Source organism: Mastomys coucha, unplaced genomic scaffold (genome assembly GCF_008632895.1).
Source record: "Mastomys coucha isolate ucsf_1 unplaced genomic scaffold, UCSF_Mcou_1 pScaffold1, whole genome shotgun sequence".
NCBI lineage: Eukaryota > Metazoa > Chordata > Mammalia > Rodentia > Muridae > Mastomys > Mastomys coucha.
In genome coordinates, this window is record NW_022196891.1 from 70,320,982 (window position 1) to 70,333,783 (window position 12,802).

At 40.6% G+C, this 12,802-nt stretch overlaps 1 pseudogene; it reads left to right on the plus strand.

Annotated features, from left to right (window-relative positions):
* Window positions 1–2,813: 2,813 nt before the first annotated feature.
* On the plus strand, window positions 2,814–9,692 carry LOC116096891 (annotated as a pseudogene).
* Window positions 9,693–12,802: the final 3,110 nt, after the last annotated feature.

The following is a 12,802-nucleotide window of genomic DNA, read 5'->3' on the forward strand; positions in this document are numbered from 1 at the left end:
GTAATAATGACCAATGATTTTAAATTCCTGTTATTTTCATGTTTCTTGTTGTTGGTGGCAGTGGTGTGTGTGTGTATTTCCCTTCTTTTGGTTTTACTTGTGTGACATTATTATTTTTTTTTGTGTGTTTTTTTGGGTATACTTAACCTCCTTGGGATAAATGGAGTTTTTCTTCTACTATCTTCTGTAGTGCTGGATTGTGGATAGATACTGTTTAAATTTGGCTTTATTTTTCTCCATCTATGGTGATTGAAAGTACAGTAATCTGAGCTGGCATCTGTGGTTTCTTAGAGTCTGCAAGATGTATATCCAGGCCCTTCTGGCTTTTAGAGTCCTTGTTAAGAAGTCGGGTGTAATTCTAATAGGTCTGAGTTTATATATGTTACTTGGCCTTTTTCCCATGTGGATTTTAATATTCTTTGTTCTTTTGATTCAGTGTTTTGATTATTATGTGGAGAGGAGACCTCTTTTCTGGCCAAGTCAATTTGGTGTTCTTTAAGCTTTTCATACTTTTATAGGCACTTCTTTCTTTAAGTTAGGAAATTTTCTTCTATGATTTTGTTGGAAATATTTTCTTGGCTTTTGAGCTGGGAATCTTTTCTTTCATATTCTTATAATTCTTAGGTTTGATCTTTTCACTGCTCCAGATTTCCTGGATGCTTTGTGTCAGAAAGTTTTTAGATTTAACATTTTCTTTGACTGATATGTCAGCTTCTACTACACTGAGATTCTTTCTTCCATTTCTTACGTTGTGTTGGTGACGTTTGGGTCTGTAGTTCCTGGTCTCTTTCCTAGATTTTTCATCTTCAGGATTCCCCTAGTTTGTGTTTTCTTTATTGCTTCTATTTCCATTTTCAGGTCTTGAACAATTTTATTCATTTTCTTCACCTGTCTGTTTGTATTTTCTTGGGTTTTTATTGAGATTGGTTCCTCTTTAATGGCCTCTATTATTGTCATAGATTAGATTAAAGTCATTTTCTTGTGCTTCAGTTGTGTTGGGATATCCAGGGCTTGCTGTAGTAGGACATCTGGGCTCTGTTTGTGCCATATAATCCTAGCTGCTGATAGTGTTTTTCCATTGGCCTTTAGCCACCCGAGTTTGGGATTATTATAGGTTTTGGTGCGTTTTTCCATTGGCCTTTAGCCACCCGAGTTTGGGATTATAGGTTTTGGTGCTGATTTCTGCATTTATCTTTGTTATATGGATGCTTTTCTTTCCTTTGCTTTCTGCTTCCTCTTTGTTCTTCTGGCCCGATTGGCCTGTCGTTCTGGTGAGTTTTCAGGCCCAGTAGTGTCTCTTCTGGGGTTTTTGTGACCTGTGTGACCTCTGGAGATTTGGATGACAATGTTGCCTCTGAGTTTCCATGTACCCATGTGGCCTCTGGGGTTATGGGTTCCTGCTTGGTCTCTGGGGTTCCTAATACAGTGTGGCCACCAGTAAAAGCAGAAGTCTTCCGCTTAAGCTGTAATCCTGACTATGAAACAAAGGGGAGGGGGTGTGGTTGGGGGCTTTTGGAAGGGCTTTAAAGAGTGTTAATGGGAGGCGGGTGGTATCTTACCTGGGGCCCCTAGAATGGGCCTAGCATTCTGGTAAAACAACCAGAGTTTTATGTCAGAATAAGGTAAGGGGGTAAGGGGGATACAGTTTTCCACACCCTTTCTTACAAAGGAAAACATAAAATTGGGTGTGGCTTGCAGTTCAAAGGTTTAGTCCACTATTGTTATGATGGGAAGCCTGGCATCGTGGAGGCAGACACAGCGAGGGTGGCGGCGTGGAGGCAGACGCGTCGATCGAGGCAGACACGGTGATGGGGAGGTAGCTGAAACTTGCACATCTAGATCCACAGACACCAGGAAGAGATGGTGAGCCACTAGACACGCTTAAACTTCTGAGACCTCAAGGCCCAATCTCCGGTGACACACCTCCTTCAACAAAGCTGCACCAGCTAATAGTGCCACTCCCTATGGGTCTATGGGGGCTGTTTTTATTCAAATCACCACGGAGGGATAAGGGTTTTCGTTTTTCACCACAAGCATGGTGGGGGCTTTATTTTTATCAGTAGTGCTTTTAACATCAGATTTATTTATTTATTTACTTTACAACCCAGTATCAGCCCTTTCTCTCTCCCCAGTACCCCTTCATGTAAGTTCTCTCCTGCAACTGTAGTTTTTTTTAAACCTATTTTTAATGATGGTTGTTAAATGCTTTAACCTCCCTTGTAGCCTATCACCCACCAGAAACCAGAAGTAATAAAAAAGAAATGATATGGGCGAAGTGGATTGGTTTAGAAACTATTTTTTTTTTTTTTTTTTTGCGTAACTGACATCTGTGTTGTCTAGAAATTGGCATTCAGTTCACAGGTCAATAGGGGCCACTCGATCTACTTGCAAACACATCACAGATACACCAGCAGTCCAGTTCGGTAGAGTCAGGGTAGCAAACATGAATCAGCATCGGCAGGCTTGACCTAGCAGAGACAGCCAGGCCTCAGCCTCAGCTCGAGTCAGCAGCAGGAGGGACCACCAGGAACACCAAGAGAAGTTCTGGGCTGTGCCTGTCTCAGTGAAGTGAACATCAGACTCTAGGACCCTTAAGGGTTGTACAGTTAGTTCTATAACCAACCAAACTCAGCCTCTCTCATTGTCCCTCTATTTATACCCTCTATCACGTGTCCTCCATGGCTCTTGTCTTAACACGTGCTCTGTCTCAGCTGATATCATTTTGCCAATCGTTCTGAATCCGGGGAATTGGCAAGAAATTGTAACACATCACCAAGGTTTTTGGTGAGTTTCTCTCTATAGAGTCCAGAAAAATGCCGCCCAACTACACGAACACTGCTCAACTACACAGTGTAAGACAGAACAATACATGTGTGTTGTTAACAAAAAACCTTTCGTCACGTGTCTTTTCCTTGCTTGTTTTAGCAGAACATCTTTTACCTGTGTCTGCTTTAGCTAGCCATTCCTTTATGGGTTTGCCCCAGCAAAACACCATCTAACCAACTTTCTAAAGAATCCTTAAGTTTCCTCGTTTCCTTGTCATGCTCCCATTCCCCTTGGAAAGGGAAGCCCTCCTCTGGGCGTCAACCTTCCCACTCACCATCCTCCCACCCTACACGTCCAGATGCTGAGGGTCTAGGCACATCCTCTCATGTGCGAGGGTTTTAAAGGAGGAAAAAAAAGATGTAATGTATTATAATCTTAAACCCACAACACAACACAAAATAAACAAGAACAGCAGCAACAAGAACACCCCCCCCCCAAACAAGCATTCCTCAAAAGGAGAAACGTATTCATGACAAACTAGTGAACTTAGTGTAACACAGTTTGAACCTGTGGGCTTATCTCCTGTCACTTGCCAGGTTTGTAGACATTCTGTGGGCAAGACATGAGGCCAAGAACTTGCTGCAGAAGCTGGAAGATGCTCATCTGATTAAGAACACTGCCCTTGTGGGTGGTGATCTTGTGGCAAGCAAATTCTCCTACCATCCTGAAGCTGTTTTCCTATGTGGACCAACCTACTGACCAGGAGATTTTACAGGAATTCAAAAAGAATTCTGGGAAATGAGAATGCCATAAAAGACTTGAAGAATCGATGCATCTTGGGTTGGATGAAATTCATGTGTACACAGGTGAGATTGGACTAGGTCTAGACATCCCAAGCTTTTTTTGGCATGTGGGGTAGGCAGTTACACTCAGGAGATGTGAGAGAACCTGGTAGAAAATAAAAAGCCAATGAGCCTTGAAAACAGTCTGTTGTTTATATGTGTTCTGAAGCTCATATATATATCCATCAGCAAGCTTTAGTTGCCTCTGGATAATATTTGCCTGAATCCTAGGAGTTCAGGTTTAGAAATAAGATGAAAGTATATGCAAATGTAAAAACTGCTACACATTACTGGGTAGATAGACTCCACAGACTTATCTCAGACAAGCTACAAGACAAACAAATAGTAGCAGCCCTTGGGGGAAAGAGCCAGAAGCCAGGATTGCTTCAATATATTCCATAAAATGTCAAGTATTCTACAAAATATTATGCGAAATCCACACAAAATGTGGCTCATATTCAGGGTAAAAAAGGTATTTAATATATTCTAACTTTAACTAGAAATTGGACTCAGTAGCCAAATAGGTCAAAAAAGTTACTCTAAGGACTTAGAATGTAGTTCCTATGTAGAATTCTCACCTCGCTTGTACAAGGCCCTGGGGCCAGTCTCAACCTCCCCTTGCACACACTGAACACACCCTCACACCACATGCACACACTCCACACCCAAACCCCTAAACACATACACAACACATATACATACAACGATACAACACCACAACACACTACACATAAATACACATTCCACATACACACTCACCACACATATGTATACACACACATACACACATACACACAGACGACTATAGTAGCATTTTTATAGGTACACTATAAAAACTATCACCTATACAAAAACAAAAGAAAAGTGTGATAAGATGATAGAATGAGGGGTTGAAAAGGTGACGCAGAGGTTAAGATTGCTTGCTGCCCTTGCAAAGACTCTAAGTTTAGTTCCCAGCACTCACACAGGGCAGCTCACAACTACCTATAGCTCCAGCTCCAGGGGCTCCAAAAGCCTTTTGTAAAGCATCTTCTAGCCTCCAAGGGCAACCACACCCATATAGTGCACACAAACTAAATGCACATACACATACACACAACAAATAAGATGGATGACACAATGAATAGAGAACTTCAGCAAAGAGATACGAATGACTTAGTAAAGAATAACAGTTGAATTATGGATTTGAAAACAAATAGATTATTTCTTCATATTACCATAGTAGATTTGTAATGAGAGAGAGAGAGAGAGAGAGAGAGAGAGAGAGAGAGAGAGAGAGAGAGAAAGAGAAAGAGAGAGAGAGAGGAAGAGGAAGAGAGAGGAGAGGGAGGGAGGAAGAGAGAGAGAGGAAGGGGAGGGAGAGAGGGAGAGATAGAGATAGAGATAGAGATAGAGATAGAGATAGAGATAGAGATAGAGATAGAGATAGAGATCTGAGTAGCAAAATATAATGTTGAAAGGAATGGGTAGTCTGAGACCTATGTGGCCATATCAGGCTTGGGAACACGTGCAGAAAGAGAAGAACAGAAATGACTTGAAGAATTAGGGAGCAACATAATAAAAAGTCTGAAAAATGTTTTTATGAAAATATTAATCCAGAGACCCAAGAAGACCAACAGACTCCAGGTAGGAAAGCTGCAAGAAAATTCACACATGGATCTACTGTAGCGAATTTGTTAAAGACCAAATAGAGATAAAAAAGTGGTTTAGAGAAAAGTGGTCACTACATTTAGGGGAACAATCTAATTGACAGCTGACTTCTTAGAAAAATCATGGAGGACCTAAGGCAGTGAATGGACACAGTGAAAGAGAAGAAAGGCAAAAACACCCGCCAAACTAAACCTTTGTGTGTTTCAAAGCTATCTTTTAAACTTGAAGGAGAGAGAGAGAGAGAGAGAGAGAGAGAGAGAGAGAGAGAGAGAGAGAGAGAGAGAGAGTCAGAGACAGAGTCTCTCATTCCCAGATAAACATCCACCACATTCATGTACTTGTGAATTTGGCCTTTGTTTTTCTTTCATGGGTATATTCTTGTACTCATGGACATAGTCAGAGACAGTGTTGATAGTTTATGTTTTGAAGTTTCATAGGCCAATCTATACCATTTACTTTTTCTCATATTTTATAGTTTATTGGGAATTTCTGGCATTTTGGCTTCCAGGTCAATTTTGGAATTGCTATATTTCATTAAAAAAAATCACTCAAGGATTTGGTTGGAATTTTGGCATTGTACCAGCTGGTATTTATATTAGTAAAAAACAAAACTTAGAAGTCTCACTAAGGGAATCCATTTAAAATGCAAATGATCTTAAGTACAAAGGAACTTTTGATACTGGCTTAGTATTTCCGAGAGTGAAGATTACATGGTTGATTAAAGTGAGGAAGGGTGGTGTGTGGTGGTTTGAGTCAGAATGGCCTCCATAGGCTCATAAATATGTGTTTGTTTCCCAGTTGGTAGACTGTTTAGGGAGGATTAAGAAGCATGGCCTTGTTAGAGAAAGTGTGTCACTGGAGGATGTGCTTTGAAGTTTCAAAAGCACATGCCTCTCTCTCTCTCTCTCTCTCTCTCTCTCTCTCTCTCTCTTTCCCTCTCTTTTCCTCTCTCCCTCTCTCTCTCCTTCTTTCCCCTCTCTCTCCCTCTCTCCCTCTCTCTCCTTCCCTCCCTCTCTTTCCCTCTCTTCCTCTCTCCCTCTCTCCCTCCCTCTCTCTCCCTCTCTCCCCCCTCCCTTTCCCTCTCCTCTCTCTCTCCCTCTCTCCCTCCCTCTCTCTCCCTCTCTCCTTCTCCTCCTCTCTCCTTCCTCCTTCTCTCTCTCTGCCTGCTGCCTGTGGATAATATGTAAGCTCTCAGCTACTGCTCCAGTACCATGCCTGACTGCTGCCAAGCTGCTTGACATGATGATCACGGATACACCCTCTGAAACTATAAGGCAGCCCCCAATTAAACGATTTCCTTTACAAGTGTTCATGGTCATGATGTCTTTACAGCAATAGAACAGTAATAAGACAGGTAGTGATTTGACTGTTCTTACAGTCTGTGTACCTGCCTTTTGGGTCTCTTAGTGTGATTCAGAAATCTCATTCTCTGGGACCCAGATCACTCAGACAGTTGTAGATCCTCGGGAAGGAGTAAAATTTAACATCACAGTTTGGGGTTATGTCTCCTGGATGTAGTCATCTGTGACCAGTGGCAGCATTTGATGGTACTGATGTCTCCCATGGACTCACTTGTTAGAGACAATCTCATTTTATCTTTCTATACTGCTATTGAAGGCAATGCTATCTGCTAGGTTCTCCTGGAACCTAAGCTCTTTGGGTAACTCTGTTTCCTTCCTGGTCATGGGCATTGTGGATGGGTGCCAACTCTTTCACTGTGCTTTCAGATTTTCTTTTCCGAGTAAATTTTAAGGGTCAGTATTAAAGCTCACCTCTTGATTTTGTGGTTGTGTCTGACTTATTGTTCGGCTTGTATACTTTATAGTATTGCATTTCAATCAGGCAGGCTTACATCTCCAGTGCCATTTTTAATGAGTGAAACGTTATACTGTATTGCTTGCACATGTCACAGCCTTTCATTAAATCCCAGGCACTCCTCCTCTTGCTATCATTTCTTTGTGTATGGGTACTAGTGTGTACCAAGCTTTGTGCTTGTCTTTCATGTATGCCTGGCTCTTTATGTGGCTGCTGGGCTTCTGAATGAAAGCTCTCATGCTGTGAGGCAAGCACTTAACTGATGGAGCCATCTCCCTAGCCCCACACTTTCAATTGGTTTTTTACAAAACAGGGATTAAATACCATTTTGGGACATCGTGGTGGTTCTCATCCCTTCTTATTAATGCAAAATCAGAAGGTGGCAGTGGAAACCTGAGCCTGCCACCTTGAAAACTGTTTTGGTATCAATCTGAATTTCTTTTTGCTACAAACACAGCAAAATAGTTTAATCACCGCCAAAACAGTTAAAATTTAGGTATATATAGACTCATTTACATTTTTATATGTATTTGCTTATTTTTATTTCCATGCTTACGTGTGTTATGCCTGATGTATGTCTGTTTACCATGCATGTGATCAACCAGAAGAAGGTGTCAGATCCTTTGGAACTTGAGTTACAGATTGTTATGAGCTGCTATGTGGGTGCTGGAATCAAACCTAGGTCCTCTGGAAGAAGGAGCCATCTCTCCAGCCTTTTATATATAGACTTGTTATAAAATATTTTATATATGAATATATTTATAGCAAAACCCCACACATAGATGCACATGTGTACATGTATACACATGTGCATATACCCAAGAACAATGCAAGACACACACAAATGTCTATACATAAAAATACCCATGTGCACTCTCATCATTTAACATGTACAAAAGCATGCAGCTTCACACACAAACATGCATATTCACTCACACTTGCATATGCACACCCACTAATGCTCTTATGTGCACACACACAGTCACACATCTGTACATTTACACATGCTCACAATCACAAAACACACTCATGTACATACACATGCACACACACAGGTGCTCACAGGTATCCACACTCACACACTCACACATGCACATTCATGTAGGTACACTCACAAATGTGAAAACTAATACACACTTGCACATATGTACAGATAGACACACGGACATTTGAAAACACATTTATATACACACACATACTTACTCCTATAGTTACACTGACATCTTCACAACCCACACTCATACAGAATCATGCAAACACATTCATATTATCACATACATATATTCTCACACACACTCACAAAAGAGCACTCATACATGAACATACTCATATATGTACTCACACACTGGTAGTCACACATACATACAACCATATACCCTCATTCAAAATGACTACATACAAACACATACTTGCACATATACACCTATACACAAACACACACATGCTCACAATATGTGTAAATGGATCTCTATACTCACACAGGAATGTTCATATGTACAATTATGTATTTATACACTTCTATACACACACATACAATACTCAAAAATCATATAAAAGTACATACATGTACATTCCCACACATGCTCATACTTAAAAACTTGTCTAGTGTACATATGTTCACATGCATATCTGTACATGCATATCAAGCATGCAGACAGCCACATACTTACACATGTGTATGTATTCAAACTCATGTGCATATGTGTGCATATGCAACACATACAGAGGCAGAAAACACACAAACATCAACTATCACAGACATATAAATATATACATATCATCACTCAATATATACTTATAATCTTATATTCAAATATATACTATGGTAACACATGTTCATGCACATATGCACACATGCAAAATCAGTAAATGAAAATATAACACTTAAACAAGAGTTAATAAACAGGAAACTATAGGCTGTATGAGGAACTAGGATGAAGAATCCAGTTTCGATTAGGTTATGCAGGTTAGGAAAGACATTCCTATGGATATTTCATGTAAATTAAGTCCTGTTAGATTAGTAAGAGTATCATTAAAAAGTATAGTGGGAAGAGGTAAGTGGAATGTTCTAAAAGCAGATCTGAAACCATAAGGAGGGTACCATAGGTTGAGTTGGGTTTCTCTGCCCCCAATTTACATTTTATGTTTGACCCCAATTACCTTAGTATATATATGGCCTTAGCCTCGTCAGTCCTGGGACTGTCCTGATCACCCTCACTGGCACCACAGGGGCAAGAGAATGGTTTTCCTGAAGCAGCAAGGCAGTGGCTTGCTATTTGTGACTGGCGCTATTGCCCTCAACCAAGTTCCTCTGCACAGAACACACCAGAAGTTTGTCATTACCACCTCTACAAAAGTTGATATCCACAAGATTAAAATCCCCAAACACCTGATTGATGCTTCAAGAAGAAGCAGCTGTGTGCAAGCCCAGGCACCAGGAGGGTGTGATCTTCCACACAGAGAAAGGGAAAGATGAGATTACAGAGCAGTGCAAAGCTGATCCGTAGACTGTGGACTCAGACTTTCCGGAAGATCAAAGTTGTTTCTCAGCTCCGGGGCTGCCTGCCAACTCGGCTCTCCCTGACAATCGAGATGCAGCCTCACACCCTGGTGTTCTAAATTGCTAACAACCCAATTAAAGAGCTTCGTGAGTTAAAAAAAAATAAATAAAAAGTTGTACGAGTGGACATTCATACAGTCTAGCTCTGTGTGAGAAGATGCTAGAGCATGCAGAGGGAAGAACATGGAAGGACACAAAATGACTATCTAGAGCTCAAGGATGTTACCTGAAAATCCTGGTGACAGGATCACAGACTTCCACCCTCCAGGTCTGGGAAGAATGGAATTTCAGGTTAAGCTTTCTCATCTGCAGTCCTTTGTACTGGGCAGCCCTAGCCAGGTCAGAGTGGCCACACTCATTACCTAGCTTTTCCATCAACCTTCTAGTGGCGTCTTAGCGTTTTCTTTACTCTAGACTCACTTTTCTTGATTTGCTTCTTAAAGATAAAGCATTTTCTCTTCATGGCCACAGCCATGTTTCTAGCTCATGGCTCTCGTCTGAATTTGTGGGTTATTTATTTCCTCTGCAGGTTTATTTTTCTCCTATAAAGTCCATCGCATCCATGTTACTGCTCCCAGGCTCCCACTGTGTTTGCAGGCACCAGCTTGCCTGTCTCACAAGAGCCCCTAGACTGCCGTTTTCATGTATTTTGCCTTCTTCAAGCTTCTCTCCCAGACCAGGATTTTTCTATTAAGTTCATTCACTGGCAGTGATACTGTGGGATCTTAAACAGCCCACCGTTCCAACTTTCCACTCCAGCTGTTCCAATTTGTCACTCCTGGTCTTTAAGGGTGCCTTTGATTATAGTTAACATATATGGTTATGCGTCCGACATTTTACCATTGCTTGCAGTTGATCCTTTGTGTACATAGGAAATACCACTCTACAGGCACTCAAATTGATGAGTGCTCAAACCCCTTACATGTATTGGTGTGTTTGCATACAAACTCCATGCAGATGAGACTACCTGCATCCTTTCATCTGCTTAAAAACATCTCTAAGTCACTCATGAAATCTAATAAAATGTAATTGGTATATAAGGAGCTGACACACTATATTATACAGGAATAAATATGAAAAAGTGTACATGTTCACACACACATGATGGTTTGAATGAAAATGGTCTCCATGGGCTCATAGGGTGTGGCACTATTTGAAAGGATTAGGATGTGTGGCCTTGTTGGAGGAAGTATGTCCTGGGTTGGTGGAGTGGGTAAGCTTTGAGGTTTTAGAAGCAAATGCCAGGCCAGTGGGTTCAAAATCAACATATAAAACTCAGAAGTCTCTTATGAGTCAGTAATAAATTCAATGAGAACGAAAATAAGAAAGTAACCTTTTATGAAAGAACAATAAGAAAACAAAATACTTAGAAATAATCCCAAGGAAGGATGTTAAAGACTTCTACAAAGAGGATTTCAAATTACTGAAGAAAGAAAATATCAGAAGGTGGAAAGACATCTCATGCTCATGGACTGGCAGTTAACGGGTTAAAATGTTCACAGTCCAAAAGGAGCTACAGATTCAATGCAATTTCCACCAAAATATATCAGGAAATCACATGCAAGCATAAAAGACCCCAAGTCATCTATTCTTAACAGAGACCAATGTGGGAAACATCATAATACTTGACTTCAGATTTAAATGGTATGTTCCCTGTAGCCTCTGACTTTTGAGTACTTGGTCCCTGGTTAGTGGGGCTGTCTGGGCGGAGGTTGAGGAGTGTGGCTTTGTTAGAAGTTTGTCACTGAGGTGGTCTTTGAGAACTTAGACTCAAGCCTTTACCAGTTCACTCTCTCCGCTTTGTGCTCTCCTGTCACTGTAACTTCACTCTATTATCATGGGCTGTCACCCTCTGGAATCAGAAGGCCGAGTAAGCTCGCCCGTAGCTTGAAAGACAGTGTCTTATCAATTAGCCTGGGAACAAATGTAATCTGAAAGTAGGAGCCGAATGATTTAGGCACCAGACAGGGGTCTGGGAAAGAGATTGGAAAGGTAGAGGAGGGGTTGCATGACTGATGCTCAGTGGATGTATGCATAAAAATTATATTGATACTCATGAAGTTTCACAATTAACACGCATGGTAATTATAGTAAGAAATTTGGGTGCTACTAACTATTCTTTTTACTTATTTAAAATTTTACCTTTATGATATGAATTTGCATATAAGTGTATCACCTGGAATTTTTCTTTCTTTCATCTATTGGTACACTCCCATTTCCATATCAAACTTTATGGGAGCTTTATAGTACGCTTTGATATTTGTCAGAACTCTTTGCCGATCATTATTTCACCCTTTTTACGTTTTCTTGGTTGCTCTCATGCATTTAAATTCCCGATGCATTCTAGACTTAGCTTGTAACATTTCATAAAAAAGTCGTGTTGAAAATTGGATTGGAATTTTATTATTTTTGTACCAGTTATTATATTAGCAACAAACCTGCAAGCTCATGTAAAATATAAATGACTCTGAAAACAGGAATTAAGAAAAAAGGTTGTTGAAGTATCTCAGAGTATTGAGTGGATCATTTGTTGATTAGTGGTGTGGTGGTGCTGCAGTCCTTAGCAACTGAATCTCGATGCTTTCTCTCCATGTGCTTGTCACTAATGTGACTCAGAACCTTCAATTCCTGCTATTCATGTGCTCCAGGTTAAGTTCCAGTTACCTCTGAGTCTTTGAATCAGTCTGCTTTCTATTACTGCAACAAAATACCATAGACAATTAAAGGAGAAAATATTATTTCTGATTATAGTTTTGGGTCTTCCAGTCCATAACTGAGTGATCCTCCTATTGTTCTGATCATTGGATGAAGGAGACACACCGTGGTTAGGAACATATGGCAGAGCTAAATTTCCCATCTCACCAGACAGGAAAGAGGGAAAAGAAAGTGGCTCAGGTGCATAGTCCCTTTCAACAGCATGTTCTCAGAGATGCAAGGATTTCCTCCTTAAAAGTCTATAGTGCTTCTTGTCAGATCTACTCCAGGGATCAAATCTTTAGCACGTGACATTAGAGGACACTTAGGGTCCAAGTTATAGCATCGTCTGAGGTCATGCATCTTCATAATAGAGGTAAGTGTCTCTACTGCATAAAGGGGTTAGAAACAAAACCAAAGTGGGATCTATTTATTTACCTGAATTTAGGGTCTTTGGGTTGTTATCAATTATTTC